This window comes from Myodes glareolus, chromosome 18, assembly GCF_982192425.1.
Source record: "Myodes glareolus chromosome 18, mMyoGla1.1, whole genome shotgun sequence".
In the NCBI taxonomy this organism is placed as follows: Eukaryota; Metazoa; Chordata; class Mammalia; order Rodentia; family Cricetidae; genus Myodes; species Myodes glareolus.
Window position 1 is genome coordinate 20,303,740 of NC_142043.1, and position 18,070 is coordinate 20,321,809.

Genomic DNA, 18,070 nt, shown 5'->3' on the forward strand with positions numbered 1-18,070 from the left:
TGGGCCAAGCTGCCACAATACAACTGGCTAAGGGAACAAATTCCCACAACACTGTCTCACATTTCTGGTAACAGCCACACTGTCCAGTAGCATTGGAGCTGCTTTGCAGTTCCTTTCTGGTAGCAATGGACCTACTGCACTCAGAAGGGCACAGTGTTGCAGTCTGCAGGGCTTGAAGACAACAAGGGAGGCGCCTTTCGGGAATGAGGGTGCAGAGCAGCAAGTGGAGAACTGGGTGTCTGGATTCTGTCTTCCCATGTGGGGTGGTCATTCTCTCACTCACGGGGGAGCCTCTGGTTCCCCTCCCACAGTGTTCCCCAGGATCTTAGACCGTCCCTCTGCCACTGAGCACACCAGCCGGATTGGGGTTTCTTGGGACATGGTTCCTGGAAGACTGGGTGGGTAAGGATTCGGCGGTGACAAACAGAAGCAAACACCGAGGCAGTTTGAATCTGAGTGTATTTTGCAGCTCTCAAGCAGGGCTTTATATACAAGAAAAACAGGTATTACAATTCTAAAAGATGTCTCCAGTGAAGTTGTCACAAAAAATAATTGTCATAATCATTTGGCACAAGAAAACACAAAATCAATCAGGTATTACATTTTATAACAGTGAGTTCAAAAAAATCAATTATGAATGGGACAGGTACCATCATAATCACTAAACAAAACAAAATACAAAAAATCACTTATAGTTAATAGCAAACTTTTAGAAGTGAGTTTAAAAAGTCTTTAAGGCACTTGGTTATGACCCCTAGGTCCTGATCAAGTTAATAAATTTCCATGAGTAATCCTTATCTAACATCTAGCTTCTGTCTCATTAAAAATCCTCAATGTTCAATTTAAAACTATACTTGAACAATTTTTTCTATACTACAATGTCAAAGCCAAACTCATCTAAACATGCACAGCCATACAAATTCATATATTGTAGGAGGATTTTCTACCAAAGTATTATTTTGTAATGATGTAAATGATAATGAAGCAAAGCATTGAATCTCTCAGAGAAGAGGTCATGGCCAGTGATCCCTTTTCAAGCGGTGACTTCTTATCCAATTTTCTTGCTTAAAATCGTTGCCCAGGCTATCAAGAACATCTCATAAATATAGAAAAGGAGTAGTAGATAAAGCAGACAAATGCCATGAGAACTATGGCTCAATATTTTTCTCCAGCAGGAGGGTTCCACAACCAATTCCAGAAGACCTCACCCCTTTGGAGTCTAACGCCTCAGTCTGAGGAACTTGTCACACAGACATACTCTCCTGGGGTTGGTGTGGCATCCCTTCATACCACACAGGCCTCTCTTCTGCTCCCCCTAGAGCTTGTTCTGTGTGCTCACCTGTAGGTGTTGCCCCCTCCAGTCACTGCCATGTGTATCCTCTGTGCTGTAGATCTAGCTACAGGGACAGTGGCCTAGTATCTGTGTGCTGGGTTCTCTATTTTGCCCTGATCTCAAACCCCACAAAGGTCTCCATTTCTGTGCTCCACAGAGAGAGGGAGTATAAATGTCAGAGGACATTTTATAATATTTCTGGAACTTTTTTTCTCTTTTTGAGTTCCCTTGTCCACTATTGATATGTGGGTTTTTGCCTTGATTATTGTTTCTAATTTTGTCCTGTTTGGCTATCATCTCTTAGAGGCCTGCTCTTTTCTGAAGAAGAAATAGAGCGAGAGTGGACCTGTGGGAGAAGCAGGGATCTGTGGGGGAACAAGGAGGAGTGGAGGGAGGGAAAACTGTGGGTGGGAGGGATTGTATGAGAGAAGAATCTATTTTCACTTAAAAGAGAGAGAGAGGTGAATTTTTCAAATACAACTTCTTGCTTGCTTGCGTTCTTTCACTAATCTCACACACACACACACACACACACACACACACACACTGCATGCTATAGCACTTGGATACAGAAACACATAAGAGTTGAAACCACCGACTATCAGAATGGCTCCCAACTAGCATGCTTTCTTCAAAGTAATATTGATAATCTAAATCTAGAATTCCAGAGACAATGCCCCCCTTTCTGCCACTCTACTTGCCCCCACCATAGACCAAACTAAAAAAAAAAAGACATCCATCTGATGCTGTTTGTGTGACCAGATACCCTCCGTATGCTTGTTTAAATGAATATATAAATATGGGGTATGAGGAAACTGTTCCTCACAAAACTCATTTTAAAATAAATTCCCATTATTAGCTACTTAAGAGGCTATAACTGCAATCTGACTATGGTTCCTCGGAAGTCAGACATTTGGGGAATAATGAGAATTAAATAACATCATGAGTTGGAACCCTTGTCACAATGGACTGGTGGCTTTAATAGAGACCACAGCTACAATTAAAGGAAGACAGAGAGAGAGAGAGAGAGAGAGAGAGAGAGAGAGAGAGAGAGAGAGAGAGAGAGAGAGAGAAACTGGGCCTGTTGAGCATTTGAAACCCCAAAACCACCTCCAGTAACACCAGTGACACACTTTCTCCAACAAGGGCATACCCCTTCTTCTCTGTCAAGGAGCACCACTCCTAAGTCCAAGCATTCAAATCTGTGAGTGGGGATATCGCTATTGAAAGCACAAGGGGACTCAGACAGGAACAGGGAATGTAATCAAGGCTCAGCATACTTCTCTTCAGTCAGGGTTCAGATGTTATCACTGAATAACAGGACACTCCAACTGTAGGGTCCTTCAAGTGGATCCCAACAGTTAGCAGCTATGATTGTGAGACTACCTCAGCTGGGACAGACAAAGGCTATCTAGCTAGTCATCTGTCTGTCCATCCACTCACCCACCAACCTACCCATCTCCCCCAACTACTGCTCCCGCCAATCCATCGATCCCTGCCTCCCTCCCTCCGTCCTTCCCTCCCTCTCACCTCCCTCCCTTCATTCATCCATTCATGCATGCATCCCTCCAGATTAGCTACTTCTGTGTCTCTATGACAGACACTACATTCAGGAGGAAGGATTTGTCTTGGCTCATAGTCTCAGAAGGGCCATGCACTTAGAACACAACAGCAGAAAGAGTGCGTGGTGAAGGATCTGGTCATTTTTAATAGACACAGAACTGGGAAACAGGGAAAGTGGGAACTAAACATAACCACGTGTTTCTATGGGGTGTGTTTCTCCAGGGACGCCCCATGGGCCGAGGTCTCCATGACCTCGTCAAACAGCTCTGCCAGCCGGCAACTAAAGACTACGGGGAACATTTCACATCTAACCCATAATACTGTCTATTTATGGATCTACAGACTATCTTGCCTCCAAGCCATCCAGGCAGTCTTTCCTCTTTTCTTTTTTATTATTGTTTACTCAATTTGGCTTCTAGCGGACAACAAGAGGGTGGGCATCAGAGGACAACCTGAGGTGATCAGTTCTCTCCTTTCACCAGGTGGGTGCAAGGGATCAAACATACGCCCTCCATTTTGGCAGTAAGTGTCTATACTTACTGAGCCATCTGGCCAGTCCTCTAAACTGACTTTTTTGTTCTTCCAAAGGCATCTTGATCATGAATAATGATCATTTTAATGTGTCACATACTGAGAAGTAATGATCCAGTACACTCCTTAAGGATAATCCCATGTTCTTAGTCAATGACCCTTTGAGATACTCAACCCATTTCAAGGTGTCTTTACTTGGCTAAAATGTAAGGGCTTTATAAGAAGAGTTTGTTTTGTAGAAAGATTTGAAAGTATGCCTTTCCTCAGTTTTATGAACTACTAGAATATTTGTAGATCTTAACAGTTATTTCTTTAGATTGTGGGATTCATCAGTGAGTTTTCCCGGTAACAATACAAGAGAGGGTAATCCCAACGGTTCTGTCAGATTATGTTGCTAAGTTTTCTATTTCAACTTTTAAGTTTTCCACAGATTCTTATAGCTTTTCTTGATATATAAGTATGCAGTTTTAGTAGGGAACAAGGAAAGTTAGAAGCTAAAGAGGGACCATGATGCTAGGAGAGATCCTCCATCCAGGCACAAGTACTCTGGCAATGATGGCCACGCATTGGGAGCAATTTCATTCCTGTCAGACAAAGTATGTCTCCACGGAATTCCTGGTTTCTGAGGGAAAGAGAGGTCCTATACCAACAGGAAGCAGGCTTATTTAGTATGATACCTGTGCTACAACTTAGAGGGCAAAACCTGGATTTCAGGCTACTTGAAGGGGTCACTCTTTATTTGTTGAAGCACGATGGAATAGACTGTGACAGCAGTGAGTCTGCATTGGCTTTGGCCAACATGGGTAGGGAGCAGAAGGGGAGCAACCAGTCTGCTAAGAACATGTTTATTGGCTACCATTCTGTTGTGATAAAAAGTTTATAAACATGGCATCTTAAGAAAGAATGGGCATAACTGTCTCTCTTAGTTTGTAGGGCTTAGAGTCCATGGGGTTGGGTCAGAGGCCTGGAAGCTAGCTAAAATTCTGAAGGCAAATGCAGGAGATTGAGATGACACAAACTCAAGCAAGGAGGAGGAGAAGACATGAAGACAGGAATCTAGGTGATTCGAACTCTGGCAACATGACAAGGACTAACTCTCATGGGGTCTCAAGCAGAGGACATGTAGAGCCAGGTCTACAGGTTCATGCCTGTAATCCTTGTCCATGGGGGCTGTGGAGGATTGCTGCAACCCTGAGGGCTACACAGTGAACTTGAGGCCAGCTGAACTACAGAGTAAGACTCTGTCAAGGACAAGAGGGGAGGAGAAAGAATTTAAAGAAAGTGGAGGGAGAGAAAGAGAAAGACACTGAAGGTGGTCAAGAGAATCTGTAAAGTGAACAGAAGCAAACATTAAATGTATTGGTCCATAAATAATGAGTTAATCGAGGCTTCAGGGATGAGCATTGGGCCAAGCTCCTGGAATCCAGTCGAAGACAGAGAGGAGGGATTACATGAGCAAAATCGTCAAGATCACAATGGGGAAACCCACAGAGACAGCTGACCTGAGCTAGTGGGAACTCTTTGATACTGGACTGACAGATGGGAAAACTGCATAGGACCACACTAGGCTCTCTGAAAATGGGTGACCGTTCTGTGACTTGAGCACAGTGGGTCCAGGATTTATCCCCATTGCATGAACTTGCTTTTTAGAGCCCATTCCTTATGGAAGAAACCTTTCCCAGTCTCAGTACAGGGGAGGCTTTGTCCTGCCTCAACTTGATATGCCAGGCTTCGTTCACTCCCCACGGCAGGCCTGACCATTTTGAGGAGTGGATGGGGGGCTGAAAGAAGAGATGGTGGGGGAGCAGGAGGAACTGTGGTTGTTATGAAAAATGGAAAAACCTTTTGAAATAAAAATTATATTTAAATGAAATTGAGACGGGAAACAAGCACAATAAAAACAGTGGTTTTGTCCAGGCATGATTGGCCCAGGGAAAGTGACATCACAGGGAGTCATTGTGAGGTCAGCTAGAGAACAGCCATGTAAGGCGCTATGTGGCACTGGGTTTTGTCCTTGTACTCCAGAAGAGGAGCTGTTTGCTGGATGAAGATTTGGACTCAGTTATTTCTCATAGACTTGGACATTTCAAAGTGGATGGATCCTGAAAAAGGGAGTTTTCCTTGTTTCCTGTTTGCCTTTCAGTGTTTGACACTTATTTATTAATTCTGTTTGATAAAATTCTATTTTGTTTTAAAATGTGGCTGTTATTTCTGTTCTTTCAATGACTGAGATTTTCATTTTTTTATCCAATATTATTTTTCATTCTTAGCAGTGCTCTTTTTTTTTTAAAAAAAAAGAAAACTTTGCCTGTTTGTAGGCACACAGTGAGAAATTTACTGAACTGTACTATAAGATTCGCCATCCGTGAGTCAGCTCCCTGCCCAAGTAATGTGACAAGTGCTTGTATTAACAAGAAAGAGTGAGCACATCTGTCTCCCTTAGTTTTGGAGGGATAAGAGTCTTTTGGTATGGGTTAGAGTCATGGAATCTAGCTGGATTCCTGAAAGCAAATGCAGGAGATTTAGATGTGACCAAGAAAGTCAAGCAAGAAGAAGGAGAGGGCACAAAGTCTGTGATGGGTCATCAAAAGACAGTTTCACTAATGGAGTTTTGTCACTAAGGTCCCACCATATAAAAGTCCCAAACTGGACCGTCAAGTGACTTGTATGTCCAAGTGTTCAAATGCCACATTTGTTTGAGACATTTCTAATTCAAATGACCACAGTATGATTGTTGAATGTATGTCAGATGTTCTGAGAACTTGGGTTCTAGTTTGGGAAATTGTGGAACACATAGATGTGAGGGAGCCAGAGGAACTGTGGACTTGGGAATTGACACCTTCTATTCAGTGTCAGCAGCCACCTAGTACCAGCTCTATTGGAAACAAGATGCTCCCCAACCATGGTTCAGCATATCTTGAAAGCACAGACACAGACACACACACAGGCACACACAGGCACACACACACACACACACACACACACACACACACAAACGCAAATCCTTCCTCTCTGGAGTTGATTTGGTACCAGCCATTAGAAAAATACTCAGGGCACTGGTTATGGTACAGAACCTAGTCTAACCATTGTCAGTAATGATAAGCCATGATTGGGCGACTCCTTGTGGTGACATCACAAGAAGGCATTATGAAGTGTGCTAACAACTACTCTGTTTCAGGCACTGCCTGCATTAGGCTCCTGTCCTTTTATCTCTGAGTGGCTGTCAGGAGTCTACAGAACAGTGTACTGAATATTGGCTATGATAGATTATGAATCTCCAATCTAGTGGACTCTGCTACAGTGAGTTCCTTTCCAGTTCATTGGTTTTAGTTACAGGGTTCTGTTTTGCTATTTCATGTTTATATTTATGCTATTAGCTCTCATCCTAGGTTTGATTTGTGAATGCCTTATCTATTTCTTTATTACCCAACTTCCTATTTGAAAAATTCATTTAGCCTTCATTTTTTCTACTGTGGTTTCAATTTTTTTCAGATAGAACACGTGTTACTGTAAACTACCCATAGCAACTTTATTATAGCATTCTATCTATGCTTAGCCAGCATTTTGGTCAAACTCTCCTACTTTATCACTTGCTCCACTCCATCTCTGTGACTAATACTCTTTCTTTGTTAAAGGCTCAGCTCTCTTCTTTCTCAAATGCACAGCAGAGGAAAATATCATATTTCCCTTTGTAGAATTTGTTTCTCTTAGATGAGAGTTTCTCTACTTGCAGCTACTTCTCCAGAGCAGAACAGTTCAGTGGCCATTGTGTCTGAGTATGGGCTCCTCCCCTGAGTCTCAACAGATGCTGCTACACTATTATTCAGTGTCTTGATGTGAATTATCCTCTGAATGATTCGTGTATTTCTTGGGCTTTAAAGGCATCCTTAGGTTGTTTAGGATTTCTCAGAAATTGAGACAGAGAATTCATATCTATAAACTTCCATCTTAAAACTTAATCATTTTTCCCCTAGCTTCGTGTGTCTCTAAATTTCCAAGGAAATACAGAGAATGTAAGGTGAGCATCATGGCCATTCACCGGGAATAAGACATCCTCGAGAAGGATTTTAAAATCCAAACATCTGTAGGTTGTGGTTCATTTCGGGAGATGATGCTTGCCAAAACCCTTCAAACATATTCATAGGGGCTGTCAAGGCACTCCAGAAAGCACATCATACTGTGGCAGATATCAGATCTTAAGTAACCATGTATAAATCTTTTCAACACTAACATCATTCAGTTCTTCCATGCCATTAACACTCTGAACAGCACGCATGTGGTTATGGAATATATTGAAGGAAAGACCTGGAGAAGTTCATCAAGGAGGAGGCTGTTTAAAGGAGGACAAGGCTAAGCTGATATTCAGTCATTTGTCATCTGCTGTGCACTTCCTGCACCAAAGAAGGATCACACACTGTGACATCAAGTTAGAGAATATCCTGCTGGGTGAACTTGGCCAAGTCAAACTTTACGATTTTGGGTTTGACACTCAGCTTTTGGAGGGCCAGATGCTGCAGGATCTCTGGGGATACTTACCATATTGGGCCCCAGACATCTTAGCAAGGAATTCACATCATGGTATGGCAGGGGACATGTGGAGCTTGGGCATTGTTCTCTATGCAATGGTGACCAGATACTTCCCCTATGAAAACTCCACCACGGAAGTTATGTAGCTCCTTATCACCACCACCGTGTGCCCCATTCCAAATCATCTTACTAAACCCTATTAGATCATCTTGGCAAGATTGCTCACGGTTTATGTCTGGTCCAGGCTTCCATCATCAAGGCTTGTCGAATGACCATGGATTGGCCATATTGAGAACACATAACACCTGACAAGGAAATCCTCACCAAGGTCATGGAGGTGTTGTGTAACACTGGCTACACCTGCAAAGAGGCTGCATTATCCCTAAAACATCAGCAGTCAAATAACTTAACACCAATCATGAACATCCTAAAATTCAAACTGAGCTCTGGGGATAGCAGTCTGCAAAATAATATCCCTGCAGTTGCTAGTAGCCTCCCTGACACCATGAAGAGGAGACATAGCGGTTTGGCTCTGCTGATCAGATGCAGAAGCAATGCAAGGCAACAAATATACAGCTGCCCAGAGGCGATGCACTACTCAGGTAACAGGGTTTCAGAAAAAGAGTCATTGTCTGTCAACACCACTAACCGTGCTACAGGGGACAACATGAATTCACTGAATAGCCTCTCTGAAAAGTTTCAGAAGATTCATTGGCCTCCAACACCATCAACCCTGCTATAGGAAACAATGCATTCAACTTGAATTCAGTGGATAGCCTTTCTGATAACAAAGTCCCAGAAGATTCATTGTCTGCCAACATCATCAACCCCACTACAGGGAAGAATGCATTCAAGGTGAATTCAGTGGATAACCTGTGTGAAAATTTCTCCACCCCTAAGCCACCTTTGAGAAATGCATAGAGTTTGTAAATTCAGCCTTCACTGAAGAGGAACAATTCACAGAGTAAGATATACCCAAGGAGCAGCCCCAGGTTGTACACACAGCCTCTGGAAGCAGGCCACACGGGGCTGGAAGCTGATGAAGAAGTGAATTTCCTCTGCACTCAGAGCACTGTGCTGCTGCTGCCTGCCCACCCCACGTGGGAAAATGGAAGTAGCCTGGGAGAATTCCAGGCCTGATAAGGAGTGCCTGATGCACAAGGGAGCCAGGACAGGAGCTCAGTTGCTGCGGCCCTGCAACCCAGAACAACAGGTCCCTGCATCCATACTCCAGCTCCAGGTTCTGAGCTGCCAGTCCATTTCTCCTTTAGCTTACTGCTGCCTAGGCACTGCTTTTCAGTTTCAGAGCTGGACAGAGGCACATCTGTCCACTATTCCTCTCTCTCCGCATCTTTGGTTGTGCTGTTAAGACCAGTACCCACAGTGCCTAAAACACATCCCTCGACAACCTGCAATGACTTGGATGCATAACTCATGTCTCATCATCTCGGTCACTTCATCCTCTCCAACTTAATTTGGGACTGTCTTCTGGACAGAACTGCAAGAATGCTCTTAATTCATCCAGGGTGTCAGTGTTTCCAGCAATTTCAATCCAACCTCCTTCCATTCTTTTGCCCAGGTCACAAAAGGATTCATAAATTTCATCTGACTGTCTTTAACATTGTTCAGTTCTAGTGTGGAAAGGGCAGCTTCCATTTAGGGTTCAGCTTTCTTAGTCATAGAAGTCTCCATATAGAAAAGAAATCCAGGTGCCCATTCTGTGTTCACTCTGGACCTGATAAGAACCTACTCACAATGTGTGAGGAACGTGCATCCCTTTAGATTTGTCTGCAAAAGAACAATGTCTGAGACACTAAGAACAGCACTCTCTGTGCCACACATCCCCATGATGAATGCGGACATTCCTTCTCAGCATTGGAAAGGAGTTCCACGTCCTTGGATCTCATTGAGTGGGAACAAAGTGTGCAGATGTGGAATTTTAGCTTTTATATCTCTAAAAAACTGTTTTCATTAGTATACCTTAGAAATCCTCAAGTAAGTTTAATTTAAATAGAGAAAGTAGTGCATATATGATTTCCCCCTCTGTTGATAATATTTCATTTGAATATTAGACACTCATTTGTAACTTTGAAAGTCCTACATAGATAATCAAATTTAATGAATAACTCAAAAAGAGAGAAGCTCCTGGTTCAGACTTGCAAGAGAAACTTCGCTCAGCCTCCCCAAACCTCAGTTACCCTGCAAAACGAGCCAACATGAGCATGCATGACAGGAACTTCCTCCCTGAGTCATCCTAAGGACTGCTGCTATACCCAGAGACTGCTGACCAAGAGAAACCTGACCAGAGATGCCAATGAAGGAAGGACAACACAGCAGAGTTGGCCGCCTGAGCCAATGGAACCTTGGGATAGTATATGAGAGGCCTGCCCATACACTCAACAAAGGTGTTGGCCTTTGTAGTTACCTGACTCCCAGAGTCTATGTGTCTGACCCCAGGCCTTTTGCCCCCTCCCACAAGTGGTGTCCCTTCAGGGTCACGACCAACACAGGTTGATCTTGGCTCAATTTTTATTCAAATCTCTCTCTCTCTCCCTCCTCCTCTTCCTCTGTATTTTCTTTTGTGGCCTCTGTTCACAGGAGGCTCTCAGAAGCTCCCCATCTCTGACTTGTCCCGATTTAGTAGGAGCCCAGGAAACATCAGCCCACTCTGTCCTCCCAGGTCACCTATGAGAAGAGGATATTAAGTCCCAGTCAACCGTACAATAAGTCTTATCAATCACTGAGTATCTTCAGCTCTAATTGCCCAGATTAGTCACGTGGCTATTATTGAGCTAATCATTGTATCCTAAGTAATGTGATGCTCTGATTGGCCAGGCTTGAGACATATTACCACGTAGGCTGAAGATGAAATTAATTTCTTTAAAACCATAGACATTGAGAGTTAAGGCAAAGCAAGGGACAGGAAAAGAAGGGCAGTTATCAGATGTGGGTGCAGGCCAGCTTCCTACCAAAGAAGGGAGCAGTCACAGGATACTAGTCACAGGGACAGAGGGCCGATTAAGTTGGAATGCTGTTCACACCAACTCCACTGGGAGACTGACACAAACCTTTCTGCCCAGAGAACACTTAAAATTTCTTTCTTCTTTTTTTGAGAATTTTAATTTCACATGTATGAAATTTATAGAATAAATGATCACCAATTCTCTCCTGCCATGTGTGCCCCAGGCCTTCACTTTGGCAGCAACAATATATACCTGGGGAGACTAGGGGCTCTGCCATGTGCTTGTAGCTCTGCCTTGAGCAGGAGAGCTTCAGTTTAGGTCACAGTTATCTCAGTTTTCTTTCCTAGCTACCCGAGAGGGGTCTTTTGTGACCACACATGGTTTAAGAACTACCCCTACTTTTTGTTAGATAAAATCTCTGGTAAAGATTGGAGGTTTATGAAATTAGAACTGTGATTAAAATATAAGGAATAGATTTTAATGGGCCAAAATGACTATGCTAAAACAAGCGACATAAATGAAGATACACTTAATGAACTTATCTCCCAAGAAAAGGAAAAAAAATGTCATCAGCCAGTCCTGAGCTCAGTTGAGGATGGAATAAAAAGCAATCCAGATAAATCAAACCATTAGGGAATCAAACATGAAAAGACATCTTTGTTCAACCGTGGCCTAATTTTTAGTCTCTAATTGTGAGGCTCCTGGGGGCAGCAGAATAATGTAGTCTTCATCTTCAGGTAGCAGAATGGATGGAGACTACACAATTGCTGATCCGGGACTACGTGAAACAGGTTTTACTTACTTTGAGACTTGATCTATGGCTAAAGGTGTCTCCAGTGTCTGCAGTATTTCACCAGTAAGAATATTGGGGATGTGAATACCAGATATCTGACTTTATTGGTTGAAACGAAGGGGTGTGTAGGAATTGCTTTTCTTCATAACAAAATTCTAAAGATTCACGTGATATCCCTAATTTACAGCTCATAATTTTGGCTTTTTCTTCAAAGTTTATAAGATGGCTACTTCAATAGCACAAACCATCACCAACTTGCTTTCTGCTTCTATGAAATCTTGTAGACCTGCGTGCAAGTCTCCAACCTTAATGTAATGTCAGAATCATTGGTTTGCGCATCTCTGATCCCAGCACTCCTACAGCAAGATGGGAGGTAGAAACAGGACAATCACAGCAGATCACAGACCACTACCCTGTATATACAGTGGCCATGAAACCCTGTCTCAAACAGGTGGAGGAACAACACACAAAGAGGTCCTTTGACTTCCACATGTGTACTGTGGCACACATAGCTCTGCCTGTACTCACTTATATTCTTCACACACACCTTCTCTCTATATTTGTCTTTCTCTGTGTCTCTGTCTCTGTTTTTCTTTCATACATGTACAGACATACACAGACATACACAAACACACACAGGCACACACACATACACCACTAAGAAGCAAAGAAGTAGAGAGAGGAAGAGGAAACACGTAATCAGAAAACTTCATTCTGCCATGGTGAGCTTATGTTTTGCCCCTCACCTCCATGTGCAATGTGACTCAGGGGAAAGTGTGAGAATGTGGTTTACCAGTTCTACCCACAGTTTCTGCATCACCTCCAATACCCATCTATGAACAAGATGTGGACAAGTTTTTTTTTTCGTAGCTAATGCATCCCAGGAATATCTAGACAGCCTCTATCAGTTTCAGTTTTCCAAGCCAATTAACCATTCACAGTTGGTCCTTGTACTTGTCAGCATTCTCCAGAGGAAGAGTTGTGCATGGAAGGAGATTTACTTATCTTTCTTGCTATTAATATGTCAGACAACAGTTTAATTCTTATTAGTATTTTGCTATTGTGTGTATGTAAGTTCTGGAGATCAAATCCAGGACATCAGGCTTGGTGACAAGCATCTTTACCTAGTGATCCATCTCACTGCCCCTGAAAATTTATTGAACTGGGAAAAGGTTAACAGAAGGGTTGGCATAGTCCAGCATTGATAATAGACATGCCTAATGTGGAAGCTGGATGCCTCCACAGTTCCAGTCCTCTGGATACATAGAATCTCCCTCATACTGAGTTCCCATTGAAGGAAAAAGGAGTTGGAATGATGTCCTTGGAGGATTGGTACAACACTGGGCAAATTCCTCAAAGAAGGGGCTTGCATACCCAAGTCTTCCTCTTCCCCTAATCTCCGCCCTGGCCTCCCAGCCCTTTGGATGGTACCATTCACAATCAGGGTGTGTCAAATCCAGTCACTGTACCACATGCCAACCCTCTGGAAATTCCCCTACAAATGCACAAGTGTGTGCTTCCCATCCTAGACACTCTTCCAGCTAGGTTGAGAACCAATATTTCTGCCTATTAGCTTGAGAAATTATTACCCACAAACTCTTGGTGGCAATGATTACCACAGAAAAGATCCATCCACGGGACTGGACACATGACCTGAAGTCCTAGTAATCTGAAGACCTGGTCCTGGTTCTGATCTTCTAGAAAGTCAGGTGGTCTGGGCAGGCCAATCAGCATCCCTCCACAAGGCTTCTGACACAGAGAAAGAGACAGATCTCCCCATTTTCGGTAGTAGATCCAGAAACAGAATCTTCTGGTAGAGAAACTGAAGCCCTAGAAGGGAAAATTGAGGGTGGGATGTTCAAGAATTGCCTGCAGTAGACAGCAGCCCATAACAGACCAAAGACAGGCTTCACCCAGGCCAGAGTGGTGAAGCAGGAGATTCCTGGGGTTATTTATGGGAGCGAGGAGGATGCACAGGCAGCTACAGTAAGCTCCGCTAGGTGCCATGCAGGCAGCTACACAACTGAAGATGCCCCACTCTGATACCCCAACAGCTGTTTGCCATTTATATGACCCCAGAGAAGGAGGGCTTTGTGGGCCTTTCCTCCCTCCTCAAAAGAAAGTGGAAAATGCATGGTCTTGTGAGGATTTTCTTTTTTGGTAAGAACAACTTCTGTGTTTCCAGATGGCATCATTCATGTTCAAGCCGGAGAAAGTAACCACAGTACCAAGGCTCCCATCTTACAGACTAAAGAATTTAAGAGAACCATGGACAAAGTAGAAAGGGCAACCTTGAATCTGATTGTGAATGGACCCTTGCAGGCCCAAAGATCCCACTTTTGACTTGTTGGTATTAAATTTCTGCGCACTGTGGATAAGAGTCATGATTGTGTCAGAATTTGTACAAACACTCTGAATGTAAGTGCAACTGATGTGGATATGAGGGGACAGGTTGTCACATGACAGCCGGGGATACAGGATGCATTTATGGTTATGCAGTTGGTGCAGGTTCAATGGTGCTACAGCACGCAACTGCAGCCTTGGTTATACTTTGGGAATTGCTCTTCCTTTCTCCAAGGTTGTTAAGGATCCCTGGGACAGCCTACACTTGCCGGATGCCCCACTGTAGCAATTGTGTACATAGTGGACACATTACTGTAAGGACTTCATACGACTTCCTGGTCCAGTGCCAACAAAGGAGCCAGGAAGTGTCTCTCATCTCTGTGGTGTTCTGTGAGGGCTGTGTTTGTGTGTCTGAGTTGCTGCCAATCTGGGCTACAGCTTTTCATCTCCTCTTTTGCAGTCAGGGTTCCTGAGGCTTGAGGAGCCTCACTCCTGTACAGTTGACCTCTTGGGACTAGCTGTTACCTTGCATGAGGTCAGGGGTCTTCTGAGGTAGGACAGTCTGGACACAGTCTCCAGGGAACGCCTCCTGACTGCCTTATAGATGTCTTGTCTGCACCAGAAAGGGGTTGCTCTACTAGATTGTTGGGACTTCCCAAGTGTGGTTGCTGAACCTGTTTCCCATCAAGAAGAATGTTACCAATGGCTACACCAGTCCCTACACAGACAACTTTTCTGTATCCACAGAGACACCCAGGAGGACAACTGCAGTCCCCTTGACACAGAGGCATGGAGAGAAGAGTGTATATTCTATAGATTCACTGGGAGGTAACATTGAAAAAAATGTGATATTCATATCCAAGGTGCAACTGGAAGGGACACTTAAAATGACCATGCGAGAGGGTGATCTGATAAGAGATGATGGACTCCTCCTTCACCCCTCACACCAATGAGGTCAGTGTGGTGAGGAAGCCATGGAGCAGAGTGAATCTGGCCACTTCTTCCCCACAGCCATGGCCAGGGAAAACCACTGTGTTCCAGTGCACATGGTCAATAGTAACAGGCAGAGTTCTCAGTGTTCCCACAAGTTAAAGAACTTGGGGTGTCTCTGTCTAAAGATGGAACCTATAGACATCCTTATCAAGGTTCTGCAGGTTTCTGAGAGCACAGGCCTCTCATTCACTGTCTAACTACATTTTAGTGAGCTGTTACCTGAAAAGAGACCGAGCCCGTGAGGTGTCTGTGTATCTGTGTTTCTGCATATGCACTGTGGCTGCGTTCTGCATCCAGGGCTGTGGTCAGAGTGGCACAGTGAAGGCTGGGATGTGTGTGACCTACTGTGACCTTCTAGACAAACACACATTCCTGTATTCTAACCACAGATCTTAAAGCCTCACCTTCTCAATACCTGCCTCTTATCAACCTTCTGTGATGAAGTAACAGGTCTCTGTGTGTCTATGTATTTGTGCGTGTATGTGTGTGTTCATATCTCTAATTGCAATCCTTTCTGTAGTTAACCTTTTGACTAACCCTTACTTACCCTCAATATCCCCATTAGAAAGATTTTCAGGGACTCTGAGGGTTTAGCCTCTGCTTAGTAGGTGTGCTGGATATTTTTATGTCAACGTGATATAAGCTAGAGTTATCTGAAAAGAGGAAATCTCTCTAAGATTTAAGGTATTTTAAAATTAAATTTCATAGGGGGCTATTAGCCAGTAGTGGGTGATGCCCCCTGGGCTGGTGGTTCTGGGTTCCGTGATAAAGCAAACTGAGCATGCTATAAGGAGCAAACCAGTAAGCAGCACCCTTCTATGCCTCTGCATCAGTTCCTGCCCAGATACTGCCCTGCCTGAATCCCTGTTCTGACTTTCTTCAGTGATGAATCACAAGGTGGAAGTGTAAATCAACAAATCCTTACCTCTCATAGTTACTGTGGTCATGGTGTTCCATCACAGCAATAGAAATCCTAACCAAGGCAGTACGTCATCTAAAACTGAAATGTATTTTGAAGATGTGACTCAGTGAATAGAAACTCTTGCAGGATAACCATGAGGCCCAAAATTCTACCCCCAGCATCCCTGTAAATCCCAGGCATGGAGGTGTGCATCTGTAACCACGACACTAGGAATGGAAACAGGTAAGTCCCTGCAGCTCACCAGCCAGCAAGTCTAGACAAATTAACGAAATCCAGGCTTAATGAGAGACCCTGTTTCAAAAATAAGGTGGCAAGGGAATGAGAATTAAGCAGGCTGTTCCTTGACCTCCCTGGTTTATCTCCTTTAGAATCACGGGGTAGACAAGCCTCTGGGTGTGCCTGTGAGGGAGTTCTATATTGGGTTGATTGACAGGTAAAACCCACTGTTAATGTCTGTGGCAGCAGTCCGTGAGCTGGAGACCTGAGCTGAGTCTAAAGGAGAGGAGATTGGAGGATGCGTTCCTACAAACTGAGGAACACTGGCTCTTAATGAGACCTGAGATCCTGCTGTAGAATATTATTTTAAGATGGGTTACATTTGTTTGTGTTGAGGAACATTTGTTTAATGATGCAAAGATGTGCTGCATTCTTTTAAGTTGCATTTGTTTAACTCCATGAAGTTGTGTTACTTTGCCCGTCTAAATTACTTGATTGATCTATTAAAGAGATGAATGGCCAATAGCTGTGCAGGAGAAGGGACAGGTGGGGCTGGCGGGCCGGGAGAATAAATAAGGGAAATGGGGAGAGAGATCAAGATGTAAGGGCTGGAGAAGGAGAGGAGGCCAGCAGGGGACATGACTTCCTGGATGTGCCTGAAGGTGAACTTGGAATTTCTCTTCAGTCCAGCATGGCTAGTGCAGGTGTTTGTTCCCCTCCCCCACTGCTGCTCAGAAGTAAACAAGAAAATGCAGAAGCTTCTGGGTCCTCCTCCAGATGTCCAGTTTCAATTCCAGCTGTCTAACTTCTCTTCCAGCCGACTCTTTCCAGCCCCATCCCTCAGCCTGTGGCCTTCTAAGGCTGTTGTGAAGACTACTGGGAAATTAACCCGAGTCCCCCATCCTAGGCCTCCCTATGATCAAGTGGGAACAACTAGAGCTCTAAGCAATTGCCCAGAGCTATTTTGCTCAAGTTTATTTTTGCTCACCTGTCTTCAGGTTTTGTGTTTAAGCATTGCTCTTCTGTCTCTCTCTGGTTTCTGTTGAGTCTAAAACTGAAAAGAGAGAATAAGTATTTTGAGATACAAAATTTCTGGGTACTCTTTATTAGAAAGCTGATTTGTGAATTCAGTTATGTAGTGACGCATATTAGAAATGAATGCAAGCTATACACCTATTGATGAGTTATTCTTATGAATCTAATTAAATGCTAGTTTTACCACTTGAGATATAGCTCAGAGGTTAAAAGTACTTGCTGCTCTTCTAAAGGTCCTGAGTTCTATTCTCAGCACCCACATGGTTGCTCACAACTGTTTAACACCCACTCCTAGTGTGCAGATGTATATACATAAAAGTATCCATATACATAAAGTACAATAGTAAGTAAATCTTTTTTAAAAACCTAAATAAATAAATGCTAGTACCTTGGAATTAGTATGGACAGTTCTTGGCTCAACCTTTGCTGAGCCATTCCCAGAAATGAGTATTGTGAACTTCAGAAGTGGAGGATGTGTGTGCAGGTATGAACAGACCATCATGGGATCTGAGATCCAACCTAGGGTCCTCTAGAAGAGAAGCTAGTGTCCTTATCATCTGAGTCATCTCTCCAGACCCCTTGTGTATGTGCACATGTATGCATATGTTCATGTAAATAGTTGTGTGTGTTTGTGAGTATGTTCAGGTTCACATGTGCCGTTGTGTGTGTAAACCAAAAAACGACCTCAGCTGCCATCATCCGTGTGTGTGTGTGTGTGTGTGTGTGTGTGTGTGTGTGTGTGTGTATGCTCAGAGGAAAAGGCATGTACATGCAGGGGAGGGTGCAAGTGTGCCCCAGTGCTCAGCAGAAGGTCAGAGGGCACCTTCAGTCACTCCTTTCCACATTGCTTA

General features: G+C 43.7%; 1 long non-coding RNA gene across 1 annotated transcript in view; it reads right to left on the bottom strand.

Annotated features, from left to right (window-relative positions):
- Window positions 1–442: 442 nt before the first annotated feature.
- Window positions 443–18,070, bottom strand: part of LOC146890739 (uncharacterized) — a 31,774-nt gene continuing 14,146 nt past the window's right edge. Inside the window, exons 3-5 of the long non-coding RNA XR_015735443.1 lie at window positions 17,173–17,238; window positions 15,972–16,046; window positions 443–13,540 (exon numbers count right to left, since the gene is read on the bottom strand). This is a non-coding gene — a long non-coding RNA (uncharacterized LOC146890739). The remainder of the gene's footprint in view (window positions 13,541–15,971; window positions 16,047–17,172; window positions 17,239–18,070) is intronic.